This window comes from Bufo gargarizans, chromosome 2, assembly GCF_014858855.1.
Source record: "Bufo gargarizans isolate SCDJY-AF-19 chromosome 2, ASM1485885v1, whole genome shotgun sequence".
In the NCBI taxonomy this organism is placed as follows: domain Eukaryota; kingdom Metazoa; phylum Chordata; class Amphibia; order Anura; family Bufonidae; genus Bufo; species Bufo gargarizans.
Window position 1 is genome coordinate 130,226,019 of NC_058081.1, and position 17,173 is coordinate 130,243,191.

Genomic DNA, 17,173 nt, shown 5'->3' on the forward strand with positions numbered 1-17,173 from the left:
ATGGAAAAAGTACACTGGATGTCACAGATATATTTAGGCTGTGCACATGTTAGACAGGAGATGTAGTGCAGATAATGTCGCTGTCACCAGCGGCAAAAAAAATACACTGAATGTCACTGATATTTTGGATGCGCTAACGTTATACTGGAGATGTAGCGCAGGTAATGTCGCTGCCACCAGCAGCAAAAAAATATGACTGAATGTCACAGATATTTCGGATACGCAAGCGTTATACAGGAAGGTAATGTAACTGTCTGCAGAGGACACCGTCTATGGAAAAAGTACACTGGATGTCACAGATATTTTTTGGGCTGCACACACGTTATACAGGAGATGTAACGCACATAATCATGGTCTGCAGCAGCCAAACAATTGCAAGCTATTTACCGCAGGTTGCACTAAAAATATATATTGCTGCCACACGCAATAGTCCTTAAAAGGACTTTTGGGTCTATAACAAGTATAAAAGCTAAAATATTGCTATTTCAATCCCTACACTATCTCTCCCTTCTGCTCTCCAGCTCTCCCTGACTAATACTAAGCTGAACACATGTCACCGGGTGCTATATAGATTCGGCCAGCCAATCACTGTAATGTCAGCAGCCAACATGGCTACAGCATTACAGTGAATGGCAGTATTTACCTGCACCTTTATTGGCTGTGTAGCAGCCAACAAACGTGCGGGAGGAGGCTCGAGCATCGCACTCGAGCACACGTGGTATTCGGCCAAACACAGCGATGTGCCAAGCATTCCGATGCTCGAGCCAAGCTAGTCTTTGGCCGAGCATGCTCGCCAAACACTACTCAACAAGCATTCCGTCAACAATCGCTCAACAAAGCGATTGCCAAGAGACAACAGTATGCATACACTCATCCAACGGCACAGAAGTTGAATGTGCTCCTGGCTGCTGGTGCTGCAGTCCCTCAGTGGTTGGCTTCGCACCTTTCAGAGAACTGATGACTTGTGCCAAGCCGAGGTGGAGATTCTCAAGCCGTCATTTCTTTGCAAAAAAGGCAGTACCAGCCCTGCACAAATATGTAGAACAGTAGGTGAGGCTGTCAGTGTCTGCTAAAATACACGGCAGTGCCGACAGGTGGAGCTGTAACTACGGTCAGAGATAGTACATGTCCTTTACGGCCCACTGGGTGAATGTGGTTCCTACACAGCCACACCAGCAACTTGGCCAGGTGACACCATTTCCGCCTCCACGTTGCCACGCCATTGGTCCAGCGACAATGTCCACCTCTGCCTCCTCATCCTCCACCGTGTCCTCAGCCTCCACTGCACGGACAATGCACAGTGCCCCTCCAGCATACCACATGTGCAGGGCACGGTGGTGTCACGCTGTTCTGCACCTCGTTTGCCTGGGCAAACGGAGTCACACAGGGGACAAACTACTCCATGTCCTTCAGCAAGAAATCAAATCCTGGCTCTCTCCGCAACAAATCAAAATTGGAACCACAGTGACCGACAACGGGAAGAACATTATGTCGGCGCTGCGTCAAGGAGGGCTGAACCATGCACCCTGCATGCCACACATGTTCAATCTGGTTGTCAAGCGTTTCCTGAAGTCTTCCACCCATCTGCAAGACATCCTAAAAATGGCCAGGAAACTTTGCATGCACTTCAGCCACCCATACACCACAAAGCACACCCTCCTCAAGCTGCAGCAGCAGAACGGCATCCCCCAACATAGGCTGATATGTCACCTTGCCACTCTGCGTCCTCCTGATACTGCTGCCACCTCCACACTATGTCATCTAAACACTCTGTGGCCTCCTGATGCTGCCGCCATCTCCACACTTTGTCATTGTGCCACTCTGTGCCTTCCTGATGCTGCCGCTACCTCCACACTACAGTATGTCACCTTGCCACTCTGTGGTCTCCTGATGCTGCTCCTACCTCTATTCTGTCACCTTGCCACTTTGTGGCCTCCTGATGCTGCCGCCACCTCCACACTATGTCACTTTGCAACTCTGTGGTCTCCTGATACTTCTCCTACCTCCACTCTATGTCACCTTGCCACTCTGTGGCCTCCTGATGCTGCCGCCACCTAAACACTCTGTGGCTTCCTGATGCTGCCTCCACCTCCATACTGTTACCTAGACAGTCTGTGGCCTCCTAAAGCTGCCACTTCCACCACACTATGCCACCTTGCCACTCTGTGGTCTGCTCATTCTGTTGCCACATCCACACAAAACACAGAAAACTTCCAAATATTCTGTTAACGTGTCATCTCTGTTTAGGATCCACCCCTGTCTTTTTTTGGCATTAGCAATACTGATGGATTACTGACCAAATGCTAACCGAGTTGAGGCTGTTCCTAATAGACAGGATTCGATGTCTGTGGGTTATTGTTCTGATAAATCAAAGGAAGGGCAAAATAATCAGTGACATCAACTCAAACTTCCTCTTCCTGAGGAAGCAAACTATACACAAAACGCGCGTTGAGGAGTGCCTTTGCCCTGACTGCAGTCCCTGCAATATCGGTATGTCTCATTTTCATTTTGTGCACCGTTCGGCTCTATTGATCTGTGCGGTTTGAGCCCGAATAGCGTGGCCTACAGTTATATAGGAGGCATACTTGCATTTGCAATTGGTTGCTGTATTGTATATCCTTCCATTTTTTTATTTCATCTGTTAGGACTTTTGTTCCATGGTTTAGGGATTAAGGGGATATATCTCTCAACACTATTGTGAGGGGACTGCTGGCAGGGCGATGTATGACTGTGACTTGTCCCTGCTAATTTATAATCATGTATTGTAATGTATGTCATTAATTTTATTGAGATATGAATAAATTGATTTCTTGTTGGATATTGGTGTGGTCGCACTCCATTTTTGTTGTGTAATTTTACAAACTTATTGCTGACACCCTCTCCACTCTGTCATGGAGGCACTACTTGTATCAGCTTTTAATAGAACAGTTTCTGTTGACATCTTATGTGGAATCAGATGATGACGAAGTAAAAGGAGTGTGCTTCCTCTTGGTGCTAACATGGACCTGTAAGGCCGAGTTCATACGTGAGTTATTTGCTCAGTTTTGGCCCCATGACTGCCCAAATAAGTGAAGTGTGCAGTGATTCTAAGTGCGACGCCTGTCATTTGCATGTCTTTACAGACTCACAGTATTATAAAGGCCATAAAGGTAGGGGTTCTGACTTGCCTTTCTTTTTTTTTTTTACAGCAGATAATTTTTATTGAGTTTTAATAACATACAAAAATGACAATAGCAACCCTGTGCCGAAGCACAGTATTCCAGAGTACAAAAGAATATTGAAAGTGCAATATTTCACATTGGTATCCCCCTAAACCACCAGCAAATGAGAAAAAATAGCAAATAGGTCATAGATCTGTGAATAGTCCCTATTATACTATGGAGCAGACATGCTCAATCTGCAGCCCTCCAGCTGTTACAAAACTACAACTCCCATAATTCCCTGACAGCCTACAGCTATTATCCTACAGAAGGGCATTATGGGAGTTGTAGTTTTACAACATCTGGAGGGCCGCAGGTTGAGCATCCCTGCTATAGAGGGTAAAATCTCATTAGTCCGATTCTAAGGGCATAGAATCCATAATATTGATCAATATATTGTTTTTGTGTTCCCCTTTTGATGAAAGTTCCTTTTTCTAACTTGAGTAAATTTGAGATTTTTTTCATGAGGGCGCAGAGAGTAGAAGCCTTCGGGTCTTTCCACAAAGTTGAAAATAGTTTTCTAGCCTGGTATAACACCTTTGCTATTGCCATTTTATTACCATCCCACAGGGGTAGATTAGCTATACAGTATATCCCAACACACATGTTAAGGGATTCTGCGGTATAGAGACCTGGTATAGAGAACTCTTCTGAGTTCATTCATCAATGCGGAACAAAAGACTAACAGCTTTGGACAGCTCCAAAAACATGTAATAAATCTGCCGGGGTTTGCGCACATCGTGCACATTAGGGCGTGTCACGTACCCCAATTTTGTTAAAAAAGATGCGGTAGGGTACACTCTATGAAGTAAAAACTGTTGAGATACACTGTGTGTGCAGGATTGATGGACAGATACTTAGTTTGCTGTAGCACCCATTCCCAAACATAGAGAGATATCTCCCCAACATCCTTTATCCATGAGTTCCTGACTTCCTGTAGACATAAGGCTTGTTTACTCATTAATTGTCTGTACACTGCAAAGTTCAGCCCTTTCATGGTGAGAACAGTTTTCAATAAGTCATATGTAACACATTTAGTTGGGAGAATAGATCTAAGTTTATTCTGGCCCTGCAAGGCATGCCTAACCTGAAGGTAGTATTAAAATGTGGTGTGGGGTATCTGGACCTCCTCCTGTAGCTGAGTTAATGATTTAAGAACCCCATCCCTATACATATGGCTAACCAATACAATGCCATGTGGGCGCCAAGTATCAAATTGTGATAGTTTATACACCTCTGGCAATCTTGCGTTATTCCAAAGAGGCATACAATATGTACGGCCCTGCATTTCCAGCTCCTGTTTGCCTCTATCCCAAACTCTGTACATCAACTGAAAAATTGGCCTTCCTATTCCCGCCTATTGAAAAGCATCTCAATATAGCGTCTCAAGTTTTAGAAAAATGGGTTCATAACCTACCACCTTCTGGATAATATTGGCATTATAATCTACAGAATTGGATAAGTCCCACCCAGCAAAATGTTGCATCTGGGAGGCTAGAAAATATAGCCACATATTAGGCACCACTAGACCTCCCTCCCCAATTGGTAGTATCCTCTCTAGGTAAGTTTCTATTTCTCCTGTACTAGCCATAAGACGTGAGGTATATAAATTCATATAATAGTATTTAAGGGCCTCTAAAATCCCCACTGAATCAGTGATCTCTTGACCTTATTCCCCCATGATACAGGCTATATGCGTTAGGCACTTCTGAGCCTGGACAATACAGGCCAATAACTGTCTGCTGCCCTCTCTAGCTTTATATTGTGCCTGATTGACAAAATTATTATCAACTATCTCTAACAAATGCGTCTTGAAAGTGTTCTGTGCGTCCTTCAAGATTGCTAAATTAGCATCTGATGGATTAGCAATATAGGAAGCTTCAGCCTCCTAATTTTCCAATTTTCCCTCTTCAAAGATTTGTTTTTCTCTAATTTTAGACTTAATACTCGCTATACCCTTCATAATCACCCCCCCTTCCCCCCCGCAAGAACGCCTTCCAGAATCCCATACCAGAGGGGTTGAAGTGGATCCCAAATTTATGATAAAAACATCCCACAATGAGGCAATCAACGGATCCCGAGGAATAAGTCACAACCAAAATAGTTTTTTTTTCAAATAGTACATCATAATAATGGGAAATAGGGAGTTTGCAGGGTAACTAAAAGTGGGGAGTGATCAGAAAGGCTAAGAGTACAGTACCTTACGCCAGAGACCCAGGGCAGAAGCTGTTCCGATCCCAGGGCTAAATCAGTACAATATAAGGAGCTATATGTACTAGATTGGCATGAGTAACTTCACATATTGGGGTGTCTTATGCGCCAGAGATCTATTAGCACCAGTTCCTGTAGGAGTAGGCCAGCGCCCACAGGGACTCCCCTGAATTTATCTAACACAGATTCAATATGCATATTGAAGTTACATATAAGTAGGCACAGTAGGTGGAGAGAGTCTTGTATCTTTGCCAGCAGATCTTTAAGAACTGTAGAAGAGAATGTAGGAGGAATACAGTTGCAAGAAAAGTATGTGAACCTTTTGGAATGATATGGATTTCTGCACAAATTGGCCATAAAATGTTATATATTCTTCATCTAAGTCAAAACAATAGACAATCACAGTCTGCTTAAACAAATAACACACAAAGAATTAAATATTACCATATTTTTATTGAACACACCATGTAAACAATCACAGTCCAGGTGGAAAAAGTATGTGAACCCCTAGACTATTGACATCTCCAAGAGCTAATTGGAGTGAGGTGTCAGCCAACTGGATTCCAATCAATGAGATGAGATTGGAGGTGTTCTTTACAGATACACTGCCCTATAAAAAACACACACCAGTTCTGGGTTTGCTTTTCACAAGAAGCATTGCCTGATGTGAATGATGCCTCGCACAAAAGAGTTCTCAGAAGACCTACGATTAAGAATTGTTGACTTGCATAAAGCTGGAAAGGGTTATAAAAGTATCTCTAAAACCTTGCTGTTCATCAGTCCACGGTAAGACAAATTGTCTATAAAAGGAGTAAGTTCAGCACTGCTGCTACTCTCCCTAGGAGTGGCCGTCCTGCAAAGATAACTGCAAGAGCACAGCGCAGACTGCTCAATGAGGTGAAGAAGAATCCTAGAGTGTCAGCTAAAGACTTACAAAAGTCTCTGGGATATGCTAACATCCCTGTTAGCGAATCTACGATACGTAAAACACTAAACAAAAATGGATTTCATGGGAGGATACCACAGAGGAAGCCACTGCTGTCTGAAAAAAACATTGCTCCATGTTTACAGTTTGCACAAGAGCACCTGGATGTTCCACAGCAGTACTAGCAAAATATTCTGTCGACAGATTAAACCAAAGTTGAGTTGTTTGGAAGAAACACACAACACTATATGTGGAGAAAAAGAGGCACAGCACACCAACATCAAAACCTCACCCCAACTGTGAAGTATGGTGGTGGGGGTATCATGGTTTGGGGCTGCTTTGCTGCATCAGGGCCTGGACTGATTGCTATCATCGAAGGAAAAATGAATTCCCAAGTTTATCAAGACATTTTGCAGGAAAACTTAAGGCCATCTGTCCACCAGCTGAAGCTCAACAGAAGATGAGTGTTGCAACAGGACAACGATCCAAAACATAGAAGTAAATCAACAACAGAATGGCTTAAAATAAGAAAATACACCTTCCGGAGTGGCTCAGTCGGAGTCCTGACCTCAACCCGATTAAGATGCTGTGGCATGACCTCAATAAAGCAATTCTCACCAGACATCCCAAGAATATTGCTGAACTGAAACAGTTCTGTAAAGAGGAATGGTCAAGAATTTCTCCTGGCCGTTGTGCACGTCTGATCTGCAACTACAGGAAATGTTTGGTTGACGTTATTGCTGCCAAAGAAGGTTCAACCAGTTATTAAATCCAAGGGTTCACATACCTTTTCCACCTGCACTGTGAATGTTTACATGGTATGTTCAATAAAAACATGGTAACATTTAATTCTTTGTGTGTTATTAGTTTAAGCAGACTGTGATTGTCTATTGTTGTGACTTAGATGAAGATCAGATCACATTTTATGACCAATTTGTGCAGAAATCCATATAATTCCAAAGGGTTCACATACTTTTTCTTGCAACTGTATACAAAGCAATCATGCATTGCCTTTCTAGCAATCATTCGAGCAGCTGTCATTTCTTAATTGCATTTTTAACTGAAGAAATGGTAACCTGAAAATGCTTTGCTATCTTCTTATAGCCTTCTGCTGCTTTGTGGGGCTCAACCATTCTCATTCTCAGAGATTTAGGCAGCTGCTTCGAAGAACCTATGGCTGCTGGTTTTTGGGACAAGGTTAGAAGAGTCTATTAGACTTTAAAACGTACTCTAAAATTTTGCAAAACCAAAATAATACATTGATAATGTTTAACTTTATGCCTTTTGGAGATCATTTTATCTTCATGTTGCTTAACTGTTCACAGTAACAGTAATTTAAATCATGGGTTCCCAAACTTGCATTCCACTGTAGATCAATATTGAGTTGGATTTTGGTAAATAAAAAATGAGTGATTGTGATTGTTATCATATAAGATTTACTATATGGACAACTTATCAATTATCATCCTTATGATTCCATTAGTTTTTTGTTTTATCCCATAAAAAGTTTTGCCTATCCTGTACTTTATCTGGTTTGCTATCCATTCCTGTCCCCAGAAAGTTAGACTTTATTAATAGTTTTTCCCCTTGAACTGCTCCCGTACATCTCCATTTCAACCTTACTGTGTGTAGTCTAGAGAGGACCTTTCACTGGTCCTAAAATTACAATATTATTACCTGACAGTGTAGGGTTTTATTAGGCAATGTCAGAGCGCTTTTTCTTTTTCATATTGGCTACTCCACCACTGTGCCCCCATTCACTTTTGTTGCCCTGTATACTAATTAGCAGCATTGTTACAGAGAAGAGACGGCCGAGTTTGTCAATGAGCGTCTCCTTCTCCCTGGCTGTGAGCTGCCCAATCGCAGCGGAGAGCGTCACAGCCAGGGAGAAGGTTACCTTGTTTTTTCTCCCTGGCTGTGACGCTCTCCGCTACGATTGGACAGCTCACAGCCAGGGAGAAGGAGACGCTCATTGACAAACTCGGCCATCTCTTCTGAGAAACCAAGCTGTTTCCTCCTCCCTGTACAGATGCTGCTAATTAGCATACAGGGTGGTAAAAGGGAATCGGGACACAGCAGTGGAACGGAGCAGCCAATGTGAAAAAAAAAGCGCCCTGACATCTCCTAATAAAGCACTACACTGTCAAGTAATAATATTGTATAATATTAGGGCCAGTGAAAAGTCATTTTTAAAGTTTATGTTCAGGTCTTACAGATTTGAGGCAAATGTTGATATAAATACTGCACTGAAATCCATGTAATAGATTTTGTGAGGCTAAACCTAGTGTGAATTTGCTGTATACCTACAGCACATCTATAGGAGCCCAAGGATCATCTCTGGATGTCTGCACTATGTGGGAGATTTATCATGAGGGGAAGTTTTAAAGTCAGTTTTGCTGACTCTTTGATGTTTGATAAATTTAATGTATCTTGAAGTCAAACACTTGACATGTTACTTCCATATCTTTGCTTCCACTTTACTGCAGTTGATAATTTTCACTTACACTTATCACAAAAAGTTTGGGATATTTGGCGATATTTTGGTGAACTTTATAGAAAACGAAAAAAATTCACACTATGGTGATATAATATAATGAAAGTAGGGCATTTAAGTAGAAGCATGCAATGGTGATTTCTTCATCTCAAACAATTTATTGAAACAAAAGCCAAGAACAGTTGTGGGTATACCCCCACAAAATTTAAATGTCTCAATAACTTGTCATGAGGCCTTAAGCATCAATTACAGGTTGACAACGATATATCATGCTAGTTGACTTATTGTCTGCTGAGGCATGGCATCCCACTCTTCTGGAAGGGCGTCTCTCATGTCATTGAGGTTCTGGGGTACACAGTTACGAGCCTCTACACGTCGACTCAGCTGTTCCCATAGGTTTTCAATGGGATTCAGGTCTGGAGAAAGTGCAGGCCACATTTGAGGTACCCAAATCTCCAGCAGCTGTTCCCTAATGATGCGACTTTGATGGGCTGGTGCATTGTCGTCCATGAAGATAAAATTAGGCCTGTGTTGTTCATGCAGAGGTGCAATGACTGGATTAATGATGTTATTCAAGTAGTATGGGCCTGTGACTCCCCCAGAGAGGCGTGTGGACACACGCCATCACCAAGCCTTGCACAGCAAACATTGACACAGCTCCCCACAGCGGAGGTTTGATAAAAGCCTTCTGGGCCGAAACGTCACTTTGAAGCCGCACGTCAAAATAAACAAAATATCAATTGACACAAATACGACTGGAGTTTTCTATTTTATTACTATACAGGGTGGGAACCCGACTCCAAGTGATTACTTCCAGAGTGCCAGGAGGTTATATCTTCACTTGATTTTCCCTTATAGGACAGTTTAAAGTGGCTCTGTCACCAGGATCAACCCTTTTAAATGAGACATACTGGCTGGTAGGACTCATCGTGCCGATTAAAGCAATATCCTTCTTTTGTCTCCATGCTAAACTGCTGCAGAGAAATCTTATTCATATGCAAATGAGAAGTTTGACCACCGGGTGGTGAATCCTTGGAGCACTGCTTTGTAACACCCTCTGTGCTTTGCATACTCCCCTCTCCCCATGATCAACAGGGCAGAGCTATGTGTTAACATGTAAATATCATATACACTATGTACTATAGCTTCACCACACTAAGATCTTCTCAGAAAGCTAATATATATATATATATATATATATATATATATATATATTACTGCTTTATTCACAAGCACAATATATAATTATAAAGACACCAGTAATAGGTGTTAGGCTATTTTCACCCTCATGTTTTATCTGGATCCTGCAGGGTTCAGCAAAAACACTTCAGTTACTGTTAATACAACCATCTGCATCCGTTATGAATGGGTACGGTTGTATAATCTTTAATATAGCCAAGGCGGCTCCGTCATGAACTTCATTGAAAGTCAATAAGCATATTTAAAAAAAACAAGTGGTAATACTGTAGCTTAGTAATAAGTGTATGGTTTACGTGTAGAGATCCCAGGTTTGAATCCTAGGAGAGACTTACATATATATTTTTTCTTTTTTCAAATTTTACTCATAATAAAAGGCTATGCTATAAAAAATAATATATAATAATAAAAGGCCTTACTATATTGAGAATGCTTTATTTATTTTTTTTGCTTAAGAACCTGAAAGCTGCTTATTCACAGGCACAGTATGTGATTATAAAGAAGCCAGCAATATGTATTAGCTTTTTAAGCCTAAAAACATAACGGGTCATTTATGAAACTGGTGCAAAGTAGAACTGGCTTAGTTTCCCATAGCATTGATTTTTCCATTACATTATATACTGTTTGTTTTCATGGTTATGACCACCCTGCAACCCAGCAGTGGTGGCCGTGCTTGCACACTACAAAAAAGAGCATTAGCCTATGTGCACTCCAATGGTCTAGGCAACCAAAGAGGACCGCTCTTTTTCCTATACTATGCAAGGCCACCTCTGCTGGATTACAGGTTGGTCTTAACCATGGAAACGAGCAGTGTATAATTTGATGGAAAAATGAGTCCAGCCAACAAAGGAAGCAATATGGACAATCATAATACATTAGTAATTGTCTTGTATTAACTTTCTCTACATGATAAATGACACTTGCTGAAGTAACACAACCCCTTTAAGGACTTACGGTCCTTATAAACAGTTTATCTAACCTGATTGCCTTATTCTTTATCCAATTGTCAAGAACTGGAATATATGTGGTCACTTTAAGTGTTCTTGGGAATTTGATGGGCTGTACATTAAAAAGCATCTTTAAGTTACCGGTAATACGTTTTAAAGGTTAATGTGTAAAATTGAAATCTGAATAACCACAATCTTATAGTCTTTCATTAAAGGCATCTTTTACAGCTCAAGAAGGATTAATGTACATCAATTGTGTGCAAATCATTTGTGAGTAGAACAAATTCCAACCTTATCCCTGAGGTTTGCGCTATTTCCATTGTGGTCTTATCAAGGCTCTGATTGTCTAGAAGCACAAAAGCAAACAGTCTGTGAGGTAGGAAGCAATTTGCAGTCAAGACGTTTAAAAAAATATTCTTCCCAATAATAGTAGCGAAGATAACACAGTAAGCTGAAAATGAATTTGTTATATGAGGCAAAAGCTGAGGCTTATGTATAAAGAGCATCTCAGTTAAGACAACACTTCAGAGATTTCATTCCCTCTGCAGTTGCAGGTGCTTGGTTTTCAGTTAATTATTTTTCACAGTCAAAACAACAGTCTGAATCTTCCAGTTTCTAGCCCCCTACCCTCTTGGTATTACTAAATCATGCAGTGCACCTTTGGATTTCTCACCATCTCAGCTTCTGGCGCCAGACTTCTGCACTCTGATGCTCTAGGTCCCAGGAAAGCCATTAAAAAATTTTATTAGAGCATACAGTGCTAAATTATAATTTTCACAACAGACATGTATTATTATTAACATCATAGAATGAAGATATCAATAACTCCAAGCTATCATGTTATGGCCGAATATACTCTGCTGTACACTACCTGGTTAAAAGAACAGGAATATTATGAGAATAACTGTATGAAGTTCTGACTAGAATTTGTGGTTCCTATAATATAAAATAAAAGGAACATTATGGGAAACAACCGTATTAAGCATTGACTAGAATTTGTGTAATCCTAGCAATCTTCATTAAAGAGTATTTCCATCTTTACACAAACTGAGGGGGGGGGGGTATCTTTTCTGGTTTTAAAAAGTAGGTGAGTATGGGTCAGAGGACTTACTGGTAAAAATTTGGCATGAAAAATGTAGAGTATATTTATGTAATCTAAAAATGCACCATATTTATCATAGTGGCTCTTGTTGGATGATAAAGTCGGGGCTTGGCTAGAACATAAGAGTATTTGAATCAGTAAATACTATTTCAACCAATGAAACAGTGAACAGTTAAGAGAATAAAATTTGGACATAAAGAACATACTGTGGAGCATCAGATCTGTGATGAACGGCAGCTCCAAGCCAGGTGATAAAATTAAATTGTATTCTGCAGCAGGTCACTCGCTGTAATCAGAAGATGCTATGAAATGTATAATAACACTGTAAATAATAAATAAAGGTCCCCATGGAAAAAGCTATATTTTTACAATTATCAATAAGTTATTTTACGATTAATTTATAATTCTATTTGTGAAGACAATTGATGATCTGTTAGAAGCCCCTTCGGGGTCCATTGTTGATAGATTCCCAGCTGAGGCTCCGGAGCATCTTATCTCTAAGTTGTAAATAGCTGCGAAAGCATCTGTCTGTTTCTTGGTGTTATTAATGGTTTCTGACCAGGCATCTAGGTACGAAGACGCAAAACAGGACAGGACTGGTAACACTTATATTCTACTGCTAAAATTATTTTCAGCATTTTCTGATTTACATTGGAGGGAAATATACTAAGAACATGTTAAACACTTAGGGAAATATATATATATATATATATATATTAGCTGAAGGAGCCGGCTTCGCACAGATAGATTTCATTTAATGTTTGTGCGTGTCATTAAAAGGTATCAACAGTATTCACTATAACAGTGACATCCACAGCCCCACAACCCTTAACAATTACCCCCCTCACAGTGCCCCATATCCTTAAAATGGGACCTCCACAGCAGCCCACCCCTCTAACTTTGACCTTATCAGCACCACACCCCTTTGACAGTGACCTCCACAGGGGCCCGCCCCCTTAACAGTGACCTCTACAGCACCCACCCCTTAACACTGACCATAGGTTACAGTCCCCTTAACTGACCTCCACCATTCCCTGCCTCCTTAACAGAGACCTCCACTGTAACCGCCCCTTTAACAGTGACCTCCACAGAGCTTCGTTCCCTTAAAATGTGACTTCCCCCACATTCTAGTGGCTTGGCCGCTGAGAGGAATGGCCGCTTGATTTTGCACCTCCTGCACCTCAGCGACTATAATCGAGCTCCCCTGAGTTATTAATACTCTCATCGCCGTATCCCTGCCGGTATTTACGCTGGACACCCTTCTGGATAACATGGGGAAGTCTAAAAGGCAGCTTCCAAGACTACAGAGCGGGAATCTAGATGGATTCTTTGAAAGAGGCCCAGCCAAAGATGGCGCCGCCTCCCGCGCCGATACTCACCTGCTTTCCCCTCAGGACAGCTTACCGCCGCGGTGTAGCTCCAGATCACCGTCACCTCCGCTGGAGCCCGATAGCTTATTAACGGAAGCAGAATTTCCATCGCTCCCTCCGACTCCAAACGACATCAGAGCTCCGGAGAGTACGGTTCCACGACACACCGCCGCTAGTCCTGCTGACTCCTCACCTTCTTCCAGCCCTCAGAAACAGAGGCCGCGGCTGGAGTCATCTAACCCGTCTGAGGTCAGTGCAGTGACATGGGCGCATGAGCCAGAGACCCTTATAACGGTCCCCATAATCGCATACCAGACATCGGATAAGCCACTATGCGAAGATTCCATTAAGAATATGCTCCTGGCGCTGCATCAGTTCTTGCGCACGGACATGATAGGGCTGATTAACCCTTTAGCGGCCAAGGTTAAAGAGACTGAGAGTAAAATCCTTCATGTGGAAAGCAAAATGGCAGAGTTTGCGGCCTCACAGAACAACATAATAGACGCCCACAACGATCTGGCTGACAAACTTCAATCTATTAAGAGTAAAATTGCTGACATGGAGGATCGTTCCAGGAGGAACAATGTGAAGTTCCGAGGTATCCCAGAAGATGTGGCACCCCGGGATCTGCAGACATACCTTAGAAACCTCATAAAAACACTGCAGCCAAGAATTCCTGTCCCTGACATGATCATTGATAGAGCTCATAGGATACCGAAACCCTCTCACCTCGGTGCAGATATCCCTAGAGACACTCTTGCTCGCATCCACTTTTTCCATACTAAGGAGGCTTTAATGCTAGCAGCGAGGAACTGTGATCAACTTCCAGCCCCTTTTCAAACAGTGAGATTATTTGCGGATCTCTCCATGGCGACTTTAAGACAGAGAAGAGAACTCCAACCGATCACCCTTGCCCTTAGGGAAAATGATATCCAATATAAATGGGGCTATCCACAAAAATTGCTGATCCGGAAGAATGGCAAGACCCATGTGGTAAAGTCTGTTGCGGATGGTCAAGATCTCCTGCAATCCTGGGACATTCGTTTTTCATTGGATAAGCGTGGAAGTCGCAGACGGAATGACCCCTCACCCTCATCCAGCGCGAGGGATTTCTAATATCATCTTCAGGATTAGTATTAGCCCTGAATAAGGGTGTCCTCTATAGTATTTTACCGCTGAATAAGTATGGTTTCAGGTGATATGATTAGGTCTTTGTAACAGCTGAATGGGGCCAATTGTTTGACCTTTTCCATCCTCAGGTGCAGATAGTGTACTTGATTATTCCGAACGGTTGAGTTTCCTCCCAGCCTCACCAGTGGACTTACGTCACCGGTTCTGCACAGGCGGATTTTGACCGTCTGGAGTCGTGTTATTCTCTTTTTTCTTCTCATATTGTTTTCCCACACTTTTCCTTTGTCCCTTCCTCACTCACTCACCAACTATTCTAGTACGGCTGAGTGACATATTTGACTGCTGTTAGACAGTAGGTTACTGCTTATAAGGTTGATTGTTTACCTGACGGTTGATTGTTTATCTGTCTGAAGCGATTGGAGTTTCCTTCCATACATATGGGTCTTAAAATTTTATCCTTAAATGCTAAAGAGCTAAATTGCCCTCAAAAAAGATCCTATGTTTGGCGGGAGGCAGCCAAAGCTGGTGCGGACCTCATCTGTATTCAAGAAACTCATTTGTTGCAAGAAGACGCTAAACCTATTCATCATCGCTCCTTTCCTCATATATTGCATTCTCATTTCAGCAAAAAGTCTGGGGGGGTGTTTATAGCTGTTAAGAACACAGTTGCCTTCAGCATCATTTCGTCCAGAACGGATCCCAATGGCCGATACATCATCCTGGTATGTTCTATTGATAACATTATCTATACCTTAGTTAACGTCTACGCACCCAATGACCACCAAGTCATATTTGTACGCAAACTATTGAAACAAGTAAATTCTTTAAAGCAAGGGAAAATCATTCTTTGTGGGGACTTTAACACGGTGATGGATCGGTCACTGGATTCCACTTGCCCAACAAGACGCTTGGGAGGGGGAATGGCATCTATGATACATTCAGAAGGCCTAGTAGATGTTTGGAGAGCCCAACATAGCATAGAGAGAGATTATACTTTCTTCTCATCCCCCCACCTATCATACTCTCGTATTGATATGTTTCTGGTTGATCAAACCGCTCTCCTACATACGATATCCACAGATATTGGGCTAATACAATGGTCTGATCACGCCCCAATAACATTGACTTTAGAAAATCTATATCAAACCCCTAGAGCTCCCATCTGGCGTAATGATGTATCTTTTTTTTCTAATCCAGAATTGGTTAGAGAGCTTTCTAATGAACTGCGGGAGTTTTTCACTTTTAATGATGGTTCTGTGTCAGATAAGTTTATTCTGTGGCAGACCCACAAAGACCCATTTATTAGAGGTTCTCTAATTAGAATGAAACACAAATTAAAGAAAGTTAGAGAAAAGGAAATTTCTCGGCTACTTAAGACCATTGCAGATCTTGAGTGTATTAATAAGGCTACCCCAACATCTGTACTTCTGCCTTAATAAGACTGGAGAGGGATAAATTGAGAGGCCTTTTGTCCAACAATTACTCCAAATCCCTACTAAGATTGAATTCAAGATATTATGCTCAATGAAATAGAGCTGGTAAGCTTTTAGCCAATCAAGTTAAAGCGCAGCAATCTAAAACAAGAATTCCGTTTCTCACTCACCCATTGTCTAAGGCTAAACTGCTAGATCCTAGAGACATTGCAGAACAGTTTTGCGCTTATTATAACACCCTTTATAATCTTAAAGATACTGTAACCCTACCAAATAATTATGCGGGGCTAGTGGAGGATTTTCTAATAAAAGCTAATCTCCCTACCCTCTCCACCTCACAGTTGCAGTCCTTAAACGCTCCACTCACACTCACAGAACTTCAAAAGATAATAAAGACGCTCCCTATGGGCAAGTCCCCGGGACCAGACGGTCTGTCTAATGAATATTATAAGCACTTTCTCCCAATTTTGTCCCCTTATATTTTAGATGTTTTTGCTCAAGCCCTTGCAGGGACCCCGTTTCCTTCTGAAATGCTCACTGCCCTGATTGTTACGCTGCCTAAGCCAGGCAAAACCCCCGACGTACCTCAAAATTTCAGACCAATTTCCCTACTTAATTCGGATATAAAACTTTTCACCAAATGAATAGCCTGTAGATTGGCTCCCATGCTTCCTTCCCTAATTAAAGATGATCAGACTGGGTTTGTGAAAGGCCGTGTATCCTCAGATAATACCAGAAGATTGGTGGACTTGTTCAATTATGCTGAGCAGAAGGGCCTTCCTATGTTGGCAGTGACTTTGGATGCTGAGAAGGCCGCCTACACTGGTCGTTCGCATTCTCGGTTCTTAATAAGATGGGGCTTACAGGCGACATAGTGAATGCCTTCTCCAGCTTATACACCTCCCCAAGGCCAGGATATGGGTGAATGGAGTGCTATCTGATCCTCTCGAGATTTCCAATGGTTCACGCCAAGGTTGTCCACTATCACCACTCTTGTTCATATTAGCTTTGGAACCTCTGGCGCAACATATTAGACATGCCCCTCATGTTCAAGGTGTGAACATTGGTGGGCGCGACCACAGGATTTTGTTATATGCGGACGACATCATCCTTACACTGTCAAACCCTAAGATGTCAGTACGCTCTGCCTTTGACATCATAGA